Raw genomic sequence first — 13,478 nt, 5'->3', positions numbered from 1 at the left:
AGAAAGAAATTCCGGGCTGTTTTAGCAACGGAACAAGGATGAGAAACAGTACCTTTGATCACAACACCATAATCACTCTTTACAGCTGGGAGTGTCCTCTTCTCTACTCAAACCCACATCCAGAAAGTAGTCAAATTACAATGTTTGGTTCTCTCATTCCCACCTTGAACCTTAAAACAGGGCCAGTTGCCTTTGACCAAAACAGCTTTCAAATAACCATTACAGGGCTACAGGTTTTAAAAGTAAATAAATCCAATAAGGCTCCAAGTAGTAGATAACTCACAAGCATCTCATATTTGGCTTTGGAACTCTGAGGCATGTATGTTAAGAAATGTTTATAACCCCACAGGTGTACTCCATTTCTGAATCAGCACCTACTCTATAGAGCCCAGGTGTCAGTGTCTCAGGGTCCCAGTGAGAAACAACCAGAAGACCAAACAAGAAGAAACCAAACCGTTGAAGACTGACACTATAGACCAGGATCTGGAACTACACAGAATCCTTATAAGTGTTTGGAACCCCTGGAATAGTGATATAAATCACCATCTTGAATCAGATACGTGGAAACTTCAGCCTGCCACTAAAGCTCAAGCTGGATCTCAAAAGGCCAAGGTCCATCTTTCAATAGGATTTAAGGAAATATTTAGAAATAAGCCATAGTTGCACACTTGGAAATACACAGATGCTCAGAGTTAGAACTGTTAGGCCATCAGCCATACATGCAAATTCACACAAGCTGACCATCAGAATCTCTAGTTAGTACGTCCTACTGCACTCACAACTAAATTAGTTATAGGGCAATTCCAAATGACTGTGAACATGTATGTTTTTCTATACATCTGGCTGAGTAGGCCATACCTAGCTCACAACACATGGTCCTTAAATCAGATTACAGATTTCACCTCTGGAGGAAATAAGTGAAGACATTTAACAATATAATACAATGACCAGTCATAAAAGACCCACATTATACATGACAACACCCTAGACAACAATGAGTCCACTCTCTGGAATCAACTAACCGCACACCAGGAGTGCCTGGCTGACTTAGTCAGTGGAGCATGCAACTCTCGATCTCAGGGTCGTGGGTTCAAGCCCCACGTTGGGCACAGAGCTTACTTAGAAAAGAAAAAAAGACTGTACACCAGAAACAACTCAAATGGCCATCAACTGGTAAAAAAGAGAAACTATCTGTGGTATGTCCATGCCATGAAATACTTCTCAGCAGTCAAAAGGGACAAATTATATGGGAACTAACTACATCTAACAACCCAGCACAGATGAAGACAAATTCATTATTCTAAGTGAAGGAAATTAGACCCAAAGAAAAAGCTACATATTGTATGATTCCATTTATATGACATTCTGAAAAAGGCAAAACTATAGAGATGGAGTGGTTTTCAGCGTTAAAGTTATAGGGGAGGTGACTACAAATGGTAAAGGTTGATTATAAAGGCTAGCACTAAATAAGTAAGTAAGTAAGTAAGTAAGTAAGTAAATAAATAAATAAATAAATAAATAAATAAGGCTACCACAAAGGCATTTGGGGAGCGAGTAATGGAACTCTTGTTTCCTGCTTATGGGGATGGTTATGTGACTCCTTGCACTAGTAAAACTCATAGAATGCTATACCCCCCCCAAAAGTGAATATTCCAGTATGGATATTAAAAATTAAATAAAAAGTGTAAAAGCTTCAGTATTTCTTTCTCATGTTTTCAGAAAGAGAGAATTGTCTTTTGAATATTCCCATTTAGCTCTTGCTTGTCACTTCAAGCGGTTAGCTTCAATGTCTCCACTTCAATACAGTCTTCCCATACTTCTCCATGTTCTCTTATCTTTCTAATTCTCTCTTCCTCCCCTCGCCCCACCTTTCTTCTTTAAGGAAATAAACCTTATTCATATAGCTCAAGCCCATATGGTGCAAGGATCCTTCTCTCCCGGGGATATCCTCCGTCCTGAAGGTGGCAGGACATGTCCGTATACTTCTATTTTGTATACATAATTACATAACAACTTTTATATTTGGAAAGGTTTTAAAAAATCTTTTTACAATAATCATTGTTAATATTAACATCAATATCCCACGTTTGTTTTTTGTTTGTTTTGGGTTTTTTTTTTGTTTGTTTTTGCTTTTTGCAACTTGCTTTTTTCATCCAGCACTGCTCTGAAGACAAACTATTCATTTTTAACTGCTGCGGAGTATTTCACTGCAGGAATATGCCAATATACGAATTCACCGTATTCCAGACAGAGATTTAAGACGTTTCCATGCTCCATGTTACACATTTATCTGTCCTTCCTGTCACCTCTTTCTGCAAGACAATGGGCAACTCTAGGGCCAAAACCATCCCCAAATCCCTGTTCCTCTCCCTAATTTCCATCACACCTGAGAATCCAGGCGCATACACTGGTGCTTCGCATCGAAGGGGGGATGCTGCGTGCCTGGCATGCGATGCGCACTCCGTGGTCATGTGCTGAATGAGTAAATGATGACGAAATATTTCAAATCTTGCACCCTCTACTCACTTCTCCATGGCATAAAATTTGAGGGGCAACGGACTCAATTCTCACCACAAAGTCCTTTAGACAGTCCTACGTCCAAGTAGGCATCTATGAAACAAGACCACTTGACCACTTTCCCACTTTCTCACTAGAGGATCTCAAAGCACTATGGAAAGCGCGATTTTCTCCAGCGACACCTGTCCCCTGGGTGCGCCTCAAGGTCAGCTCTGAGCAGTGTCCAAAGCTCGCATACCCCTTTCCCGGTGGCTCTAAAAGGCCGGAAACCAGGGTCTGGATGGAAGTACAATAGCAACCTACTACTCCCAGGTCTTTTTTTCTTCCGGGATTTGGGTTTTCTTTCATGGGTCCGCGTTTGTGCCCCAGGTGGGCTCACCTGCGCGGCTTAAGCCCCGGGCACTGCGCGGGCGCTGCGGCAGGTCTGTAACCGCCCCGCCCCCCACTCTCTCCAGCACAGGGAGCTCTAACGCCGTGTGATCTCATCTCCAATCTGTGTAGCCCGAGGTCCAGGACAAAAACACGCTGTAGCTCTGGGCTCTCGAAACCATCTACCGGCATCCTGCCCTTGGACGTGACCAAGCACACTGTGTGTTTCAGAGCAACGGCCCCGGTGTTTGGGAGGAGAGAGACATTTCACAACCGTCCTGCGTGCAGAGCCTCCCTTGCGGACCCGCAGAGGCACGCTCGCCGCCTTTCGCCCCGGCTCCGCAAGCCTCCAACTTGACCTTCGAGGGGATTTCAAGGAGAGTACCTTCCTCCCTCTGCCTGTCGCGTTCCAGGAGCGCGCGCAGGCCTCCTTCGGGGAAACAGCTGCCCGGGACCGGAGCTCGGAGCAGCGCCCGGCCCGGCGCGCGGACGCGGCGGGGGCGCGGGGCGGGGGGCGGGGGGCGCGGGGCGGGGCGGGGGCAGCTCGTCTGCATATGCATGAGGCAGGCGCCCGGCACGGCCCCCTCGGCCGGCAGCTGCTCGGGCGGGAGCGCGGGAGGGCGGGGAGGATGCGGACCGGCCGCGGGTCCCAGGACGGAAGCGGCGATTTGCATGGCGCCTGCTGATTGGATGGCGGCCGGAGGCCGGGTCTGAGACGCGGCTGCTGACTGGCTTAACGGAGGAAATGACAGGATTCCTGTGGCTGAAGCCGGCCCGGGAGGCGCAACCCGAAGCCTGGCCGCGAGGGGGCGCGATGGCCCATCTTTGTTCCCGTTAGAGGCGCCTGCGCTCCCCTCCCCCGCTCCGGCCCTGCCCCCACCCCCCGCACCCAGACACACGCAGAAAGTGCGGAGAGACCCTGTGATCCAGTCAACTGGCTCTGCCCCGTCTATTAAGAAAGATGAACACTCCTTTCTCTTCCATCTCCTTCATGGGAGACCACTTTTCATTTCAGATGATCACATCAATAAATATTCTTCCGGGAATAAAAAAGGCACTTTGCCAAAAGATAAGAGAATATATGTGAAACGTGCGGATTACGGAGAAAGACAATGCGCGTAGGCGGGGGGATAGGCGCACGTATGTGGATGGGCGCAGGGTCACCCCGAGAACCCCAGGGCGGTGGGGGCGGGGCCCGGCCACGCGGGACACCCGGGGGGAGCGCGCATCGCTCGCAAGGTGCCCGCGGGCCCTACACGCTCGGCCACACGCTGGGGCACACGCCCACTGCCCGCACAACACCACCACCACCACCACCACCACCACCACCACCACCACCCTGCACGCATGCACACCCCCCCCCCCCGAAAAGCCATCGAAGTAAATGCACACGCAGGGGAAAGACTGCCGAGAAAAGACGGGAGAAGAATTTAAAAGGCTCATCCCCTCCCCCTCCAAAAAATACTGAAGCAGGATGATTCTATTTGCATAACACTAATACACGCAGGAAGCGACAGGGGCAAAAAAAAAAAAAAAAGGCTCCATTTGAGGCACACACCAGATACTGCGTGTATACACACACACGGACACGCACACGCACGCGCGACCGGGAGCGGGACACACCCGCAGCCTGTGTCCTCCGCCCACGGGCACAGGCAGAGGACAGATGCCATCAGCTGCCATCAGTACAGTTTTCCAGAAAACACTATATGAGAAACACGTAAAGAACCCCCCCCCTCCAGCTAAGCCACAGAAGAACCGCTAGTGAACCCAGGTTCTCTGCACACACACACACACACACACACACACACACACACACACGTGCACGCGCGCGCGCACACGCCTGCCAGACAGTTAGGTTCAAAGAAATAATGGATGCACAATAGATAACTGAGAGCTAGAGTATGTCATCAGCTTAAACAATACTTTGAAATTACTTCAGCCTGGAGATGAATCCTGGGGATGCTCCTGGGGAAAAAAAAAAATCGTACCTAAGAAAAAAATAAACATTTTCATTTATTCTGCTTTTCTTTTTTCTTTTCCTTCGTATTTTTTTTTTTTAAGACAGGAAGGAGGGCGAATTCCCCTTCCCCAAAGGAGGGTAGTAGCCCTGTTGTTGTTTGGGGAGCTCCAGAGCTTTCCAGTTGACTTCCCTGGGAGGAAGGTGCTGGGAGAGGTCTCTCCCCGCAGCCTCCCAGCCAGACGGCACCACAAAAGGCATTATTACACATTCCAAATAACAAGGGCTGTCTATATATTTACAAATCTGTTCAAATATTTAACCTCTTAACTTGCTAAATATCCCCCCTCTTCTCCCTTCCTTTCTCCCCTGCGCTCTCCCCTCTCCCCCTCTCCTGCCCTCTCTCCTCCTTTTGCCTTTTCCTCCTGGAAAGGGCGGGGGCGAGAAGCGCCCTTCTGGCCTCCAGAACCGGGCCAGGGGCGCTGGGCTTTCCCTGACCCTATTCGAACCCCAATTTCGTTTCAGCCAATTGCTTCCTTGGCAGCCAAAAAAATCGGTTTGGGACCCCCCAGGGCTACCTTTTTGAAAGGAGAAGCTTTGATGTTGCCTCTTAGTTTTCAAACTGCCGCCCCGAAAGGCACCTCCTGGGTGGGAGGGATTTTCCTGACCCTTTGGAGGGGCCCGTGCCCCCCACACCGTGATGTTTTCCCCTGCGTTGCACCTTCAGGACTAGGAGAGGGGCAGCTGCACAAGTGAGGCAGCCGGGGAGTGTCCGCAGCATTGGGGGGGACCCAGCCAAGGCCGGAGGTGAGGCGCACACCTCCTGCAGCAACCAGTTTGGCCACCGTTGAATACTTCTCAGTGCCCAAACCTTTCTTCCTCGGGCTACTCCAGTCATCCTGAGGGCCAGCGGAAACCGTGCAGCTGGCTAGCAGTGGGCCTTTGGTGCAGCAGAAGTGCCACATTCGTCCAAAAGTGACGTGCACTCCCTTTGACGCCTAACGGGACAAGACAGGCGGTGGGTGGGTGCTGCGGGGACCAGCAGGTGAGCCTCCGCGGGGACCCGCGCCGCCCACCCGTACTCCCCGGCGGGGCCCCCGCCTGCAGCTCACCTCCAAGGACCCCAAGCTCCCTGACCCTGGGCGGGCCCGGCCTCACCCGGGACCGGGCTGCGACACAACCCAAGGTGCCCTGAAGGCGCTTCCCGCGCCATCCTGGGCTCTTCCTTTTTCGGGAAGAATTGCAAGGCGACTCCGAACAGGACCCTTCCTCTTGTCACGTCTCCTCCGGCCTTAAATAAGAACTTTAGGGGCGCCTGGGTGGCTCAGCAGTTTGGCGCCTGCCTTCGGCCCAGGGCGTGATCCTGGAGACCCGGGATCGAGTCCCATGTAGGCTCCCTGCATGGAGCCTGCTTCTCTCTCTCTCTCTCTCTCTCTCTCTCTCTCTCTCTGCCTCTCTCTCTCTCTCTCTCTTTCATGAATAAATGAATAAAATCCTTTAAAAAAAAAAAAAAAGAACTTTAGTTCCCTATGTGTCTGTCTGGGGGTCGTGCCCACAGTGAGGCCGCAGGGTGGCACAATGATGCGCGGCGTGTCTGCGTGTCTCATTTGTTCAGTTGACCATAATCATCTCAACTTCCACCCCCTTCGGATGTCTGCTCTTCTCGGGGGCGATCTACCCACCTCCCCCCAACCCCAGAGCACTTTAGAGAAGTCCAGCCCTCACCTCCCACCGAGGCCCTCGACGCACCCCACTTGGGGCTCCACCTGTCAGCGTCGGGGGGCTCGTCGCCTCCGGGGGCCGGGCGGGCCCTACCCTCCCGGGGCGGCCTTGCTGCAGCTGTCGGGGCTGGCGCGGCGCGCGGGGGGCGCCCAGGGCCACCCAGGCCCCGGGCAGGCCGCGCACGGGGCGCAGCAGCTGGCTTACGTCGCCAAAGGGGCTTCCTAAAAACTTTTACATGCATCAAAGAAGGGAAGGAAGGAAGACTAGTGAGTTAAAAAAAAGAAAGAAAGAAAGAAAGAAAGAAAGAAAAGAAAAGAAAAGAAAGGAAAGGAAAGGAAAAGAAAAGAAAAGAAAAAAGAAAAGGGTAAAAAAAGAAAAAAAAAGTATGTTTACTCTCCGCGCCCCGCCAGCCCGGGAGGGCAGCGCTGGCCCTGGAGGGTGGCGCGCGCTCGGCAAAACGCCGTCTATTTATTTGCATGACCGTGCGGTGGTCAGGACCTTTCTCTTCTATTGCACAAAACCCCTCAGGAAAACTGCGGGGCAGTTTAAGAGTTTTCTAGCTCTTCCAGATCGGAAAAGATACTCATCCGGAGACATTATCTAAATTTGCGAAAGAATGAAGGCTGCTTGTCATGCGTCCTTCGTCTCCAGTAATATGTGCCACCCAATTAGAAGCAATTTAAGCAATCAAGGCCGTTATGAGAGAAGGGGAGTGTTAAAAATAGGTTTTCTATAGCCTCAGAACTCTAAATCGGAAGAAAATCTAAAATTACATATGTATCATTTCTTTATATAAAATAAATATATGATCCAAGTGTCTCCTGTTCGCTCTTCTTCTTCTTCTTTTTTTTTTTTTTTCTTTTTTTCCCCTCCATGATCCCTCCCCCATCGCCTGCTTTCCTTTTGGGAATTTATAACAGAAGTGAGATGTAAAGCTCCGGCAAAGCAAAGACGTGAGAGGGTCCCTAAAAAGTCTTTGAGACCAACGCGAGGACCCGGGTGGGGCTTGGCCCAGCTATTCCCGGGCTTCTCGGCTCGAGCGTGCAGCCCGCGCCCCTGGCGGGGGTCGCAGCTTGGTTCTATCCGTGGAGCGCGGGAAAATCTCAAAAGTGACGCCCAGGTGTGGAAGGACCCGGCTCCTGGAGTCGAGCTGCTGACCTCTCCGAGCGGTCAAGGAGGGCGGACTAAGGCGGGAGGCTGTGGTCAGTGCGGGGAAGCTGGGGGGGGGGAGGGGGGGCTGCCAACACAGACGTTCACCTTGGAGCTTAGGGGCGCAGCAAAAGGGCGGAGAGGGTGTGCTTGGGGGGACAGAGGTCAACCAAAGCAGGTGCGTGCTTCCAAACAGAACGGGGGAAAGTAGAAACAACAACAACGAAAAAAAACTAAAGCAAAACAAAGAAATAGACCCCAAGCAATGTCCTCTGGCAGAAGCTAGAATGCAAAAATTGGAGGGTGTCACTTCTCCCCCATTTCTTGCGTCCCCGCTGGGCAAGGGCCCGCGGAGGGGGTGCTGGACTAGGCTCCCGAGCATCTTCACCCCGCACCCCACCCCCCACCCACTAACGGAGCTTGCCCTTGCAGCACTGCAATTTAAGAAACAATTTTATCCTCTCCAGCTCCCCTCAGAGAGCCAAAGAGAGCCGGCCCGGAAATGGACACAAGTAAAGTTGGCAGAACTTTCAGGAAGCGAAAGGCCAGTGCCTCTGCTTCCTACAGACGCCGGGTCCAGAGCCTTTGATCCCTTTGGCCAGGAAGGCCACGGTTCTCTGGAAGGTGAGTTGGGCTCAAAGCCAGCCTGAACCCTGAAACCCCTGGCCGGCCCGGGAGAGCAGGGAGGGGTCTGCCCTGAAGCAGCTCTGGGCTCAGAGTGGCAGGGGCACACCAGGCCGCAGGAAGCCGCCTCTGCCTCCCCGGAAAAACAGCAGCTGGCACCGGGGGGGGGGGGGGGGGGGGGGCTGACAACCTCCAGAGTGGGAATTAATCACCTGGCAGTAACCCCCTTCAGAACCAGTCTTCTGGAAGGAGCTTAAGGTCAAAACAATATCCCTTCTCCAAAGCCTCCAAGGCTAGAGGATGAGTACAGAAGTGGGGACAGTGCTTTCAGACCTCCGGTTGTTCACAGACAAGAGCTGTTCCAGAGGAGGCAGCAATGCCTCAACAGGACAAGCTGAGGGTCAACGTCTGGGTGTCTCAGAATGTGAGCCCCAATCCAACTCAAGCAAGGAAGGCCAATGCCAGGGCCCCTCTCCATCCTCCCACTGATTCTTCGCAGAAGGTTCTTACACACAGCCGGGATAAGATTGCAAGGTTAAAATCCTTCCTAATAGCACTTAATTTATTGCCTATTTGTTCTGCTTGTTTATATCTGATTCATGAACTGAAACCACTTGAGTTTTTAACAAATTGATCGATTTCACAATTCCAAAAATATTTATTTTCAAATAATCTTCCCTGGAAAATAGTGTTGAAATTTCTTGAATTTAAAGCTTCATGAAAGCTTTCGTGAAAACTTCATGAAAATTAATTGCCTCCAAAATTCTTTGAAGAAAAAATACTGTATTTTTACACACCTGAGTTAGAAATAGGTGACATTTTAAAAATGGATAAATAATAAAAATATTTATCCTAATGAGGTTTTGATTTAATAAATATAGATGTAAGCATTTCTGAATTTAATTCCTCCTTTTGCTATATAATGCCCTAATATATTGGGGTAGAAATCAGAATAGGTATTATTCACAAACAACAGTGCCTTCTTAAAAGTTAAATTTGTCCTTTAAATCTACTCTTTTGATATAGGAGTTTGAAAGTTTAGCACACACATGTATACCCACAGAACATAATATAGCCTTTTTCTCCGTCACAAGCTAGTGGGTGAACATGAAGTCTTTTCTCCTTATTGGGTCTCAGCTTTGTTCATTTTGGAGACTGAATAATCTACAGTTCAAAAATTATAGTTTAAAAAAATTATAGTTTTTAAAAATATTTTACTTCAATGTACTGTGCAATTACATAAAGACAATGTTAATAAACATTTTCCTGGCTATTTTATACAATCAGTTTGTATTTTAACTGTCTGTATAATACTCTGTTTTAACTGTCTGGTAGGACTGACTAACCTGATCCATTGCCCCATAACAGTCTAAGGGAATACAGGAGGGATTATAAAGAATTGTGTACCTTGATGCATATACCACTTTTCTGTAAATGAGGTCTTATCTCACTAGATTCCCAAAGAGACTCCTGATTCAGGAAAGTTTAAGAACCACTGATCTATACTGGAAGCATTTGTAGGCAAAAACACAATAAATCCAGCAATCATTTCATTTGCATTCCTTTGCATGGATGAGAGGATTAATTCTTAAAGTAATTTAAGGGAACCGAATGCTTTGTGACCCTCTACTGTAGCACTCCATCTAGTTGGAGAAAATGAAGATCTCAGGAATGGTGTTATCGGTAAGATTTTTATAGACCCTAAAAAAGAGCTTAAATTTTTCCCTCCACCTATTACTGAAGGTTGTGAATTAATACCTTTGACGATTTTATAACTTTCTCTGGAAGCCAGCTAGCTTATTTCAGTGATTATAAGAATCAAGAACTATGTGGAGGAGCACCTAGCTGGCTCAGTTGGAGGAGCATGAGATTCCTGATCTCAGGGTCATGAGTTTGAGCCTCACATTGGGTGTGGAGATAACTAAAAATAAATAAACTTCAAGAAAAGGAAATATGTGGAGAATATGCTCTCTGACATGGTGCCTGAAGTTGTCTTTTTCCTCCAGTAATAATCTTTTCTCAGTTCTCTTCCTCCTCTCCTCGCAGTCCCTGTTCTATTCCCAATACACAGTCTTCCACCTCGGCCCATTCTTCCAGGCTGACCTGAGCTTATTTAGTCTGAACAACATTTTCAGGAATCAGCAGCAGCAGATTACAATGAACAATTTTTTTTTTCAATTTGGCCCAAGTCTATGAAATTAATTTCCATTTTGACAATCACGAGACTTCCCTTGGAAATATCAGTGACTGCACAAGCCATAGACAGATCAAGTGTAGGTGCTCAATCATCTGAATGGGGTTGGGTTATGTTTTCAATTGGAACAAGGTATTAAGTGATTAAACTGTGCCAGCAGACATAACACTTTTATCAAGCCCTTTTCTATCCAAGCAGGCACAAGGATAGTCAATCCCTGGTTCTGAAAGTCTCTAAGGAAAACTTGGAATGCTTTAAGAAACCATGTTTGCAATTAAAGCACTGGCATTTTTCTTTCCATCACAGAATAAAGGCTGAATACCATTTTAGAAACTTTACCTTTCTTTTTATTTCAATAAGCTGCTTAAGATCCTCTTGCATTCATTGACAGGATTTTTGGCCCCATTCTGCTGCACTAGTCCACAACCATTTAATTATTAAATGTTAACAGATTACAAGTGACTTAACAGAGGCACATTCAGAATTCCAGATACCATTATCTTAATTCCTACCACAGTTAGCTTTCATACAATACAGAAGATCAAATACCAATTTGGGCACCATATTTTGCCTGCCTTTTTGTAGACAGAGTTAGAACACTGGTATGTCTTTACTTTATTTCTGTCAGCATACCTGGCACATCTGTGGGAGAAGGAGTTAATTAATAAATGAATGAATAGATATGCAGAGTGCTCAGTGTCTATTTGACTATTTGAATCATGGGAAAAATGGCAGCTTTTTAGTAATTCCTAGGATACTTCCTATAAGTGCTCTTAAATGAAAAATACGAAATGAACACAATAAAAAATACTAAATACATATCATAAGTCTGAAAGAAAATTAAGCAGTCCATTATCATAAACTTATTTCTTAAAAGTCTTCCAACTGATGAAAATGGGAGAAGTAAAAATGAAACTTCCTTGGGAAGGCCAAGAGATTATTGGGTCAGGCATTGTTCTTAGCGTTTTACGTGGATTATCCCATTCAGTATCCCAGGAAAACCCACTGAGACATGGACTATTATGACCAGCTTACAGGTGAAGAGATCAAGGCAAGAGACGTTGACTCACTGCTCAGCATCATATGATATGGTTGACCCAAGTTTCAAATGGAGGCAGTCAAGTTCTAGACAGAGTTCTTAGCCATTTGGGTGATACTTCAAACAAAACAGTGTTAAGTTGGTGGTCACATAATTTGTTGAGAGAAGATAAGAATGTGGGAATTAAAATAATATTCAGAAAATAGGTTCTTCAAAGAATCCAAAGATTATATTCATACTTCTAATGATGAATAAATAAATAGGCAGCATAGTGTGAACTGTACAGTCAGTTGAGTTGGGTTCATATCTCTAAATCCTCACTTTTTGGCTGTGAGACCTTGGGCCAGTTACCTAACCTCTCCGAGCCTCAATTCTTCAACTGTAAATTAGCAATAAAAATACTAACCTATGGAATTGTGATGATTAAATATAATGGAAACAAAGTACTTTCTATAAAGTAAGTATATAGTAAATATCAGTTATTGTGGGTGACATCGATTATAAGATTGAATTATAGCCTAATCACAGCATTGACTCTATTTTGAAAATTGAAATGTCGATTTTCAGTTGTTAGGCTCCTCTAGCTACTTCCACAACATCCCCACTGTTTTTCCCAATATGTTATCTACAGAGAGTGTTTCTGTCACACTTAATATAAAACCAAAGTTATGTTTTTTATATTTCAGAGATAAACTCACAGTCTCCCTGCCCCCATCAGAAATGCTGTCTTGGAAGTGCTAAAAAGATCTAATTTGGAGAAGGCCTAGAATATGAGGAAGATGTGTGCAAGGGCATGAGGAAACTTAAAATGAAGGGACAGACTTTTTAATCTGGTCACTCATCTCCCTAAAAGAAGAGCTTTTCCTGCTCATAATATATATTTTTAAATTATATGTCAATTATATCTATTTAATTCTATACTCTTAAAAAAGATTTTATTTATTTATTTGAAAGAGACAGAGATAGCAACAGAGAGCACAACTGGGGAGGAGAGGGAGAAGCAGGCATCCTAGTGAGCAGGGAGGGCTCAATCCCAGGACCCTGAGATCATGACATGAGCCTAAGGCAGATGCTTAGCTGACTGAGTCACCCTGGTGCCCCTATACACTTATTTTTAAAATTTTTTTATTGAGGTAAAAGATATATATATATGTTGTAAAAAAATAACAGGTTGACTTATGATCAAAAGGACAGTGTCCTGCCCTTTCTTAACTTTCATTATAGTCCCTCATAATCATTTTAAATGTTTTCTTTTTAAATTTTTTTTAAATTTTTATTTATTTATGATAGGCACACAGTGAGAGAGAGAGAGAGAGAGAGAGAGAGAGAGAGGCAGAGACACAGGCAGAGGGAGAAGCAGGCTCCATGCACCGGGAGCCTGACGTGGGATTCGATCCCAGGTCTCCAGGATCGCGCCCTGGGCCAAAGGCAGGCGCTAAACCGCTGCGCCACCCAGGGATCCCATTTTAAATGTTTTCAATTGTTTCTGATTTTTTCTTTTTTCTAAAGATTTTATTTATTTATTCGTGAGAGGTACAGAGAGAGAGGCAGAGGCATAGGCAGAGGGAGAGAAGGGTCCCTGGGGGGAGCCTGATGCAGAACTCAATCCCAGGACCCCAGGATCACAACCTGAGACAAAGGCAGACACTCAACCACTGAGGCACCTCCAGGTGCCCCTGATTTCCATTTTTTCTGGTGATTACTATCATATTGCTAAATATTATGTTTATGCATTTTTGTTGTTGTTGTTAATTTGGGACATTGTCGTAAACTTCCTGCCATGGGAAATGCAGATATAGGTTACCTGTACCACTTCCCATACATTTTCCCAATTATAGTTTCCTCACCACTTTCTACTTTACACTGTTTATCTTTTCAACTTTTTTTTTTTAAAGATTTTATTT

The 13,478-nt window shown here is 46.5% G+C and overlaps 1 long non-coding RNA gene across 1 annotated transcript in view; it reads right to left on the bottom strand.

Moving 5' to 3' along the window:
• The window catches only part of LOC112915511 (uncharacterized), a 280,787-nt gene extending 277,416 nt beyond the window's left edge, over window positions 1–3,371 (bottom strand). The window contains exon 1 of the long non-coding RNA XR_011997039.1: window positions 2,387–3,371. This is a non-coding gene — a long non-coding RNA (uncharacterized lncRNA). The remainder of the gene's footprint in view (window positions 1–2,386) is intronic.
• Window positions 3,372–13,478: the final 10,107 nt, after the last annotated feature.

The sequence above is a fragment of the Vulpes vulpes genome, chromosome 14 (assembly GCF_048418805.1).
Source record: "Vulpes vulpes isolate BD-2025 chromosome 14, VulVul3, whole genome shotgun sequence".
NCBI lineage: Eukaryota > Metazoa > Chordata > Mammalia > Carnivora > Canidae > Vulpes > Vulpes vulpes.
This window is presented reverse-complemented; position numbering and strand designations above follow the sequence as displayed.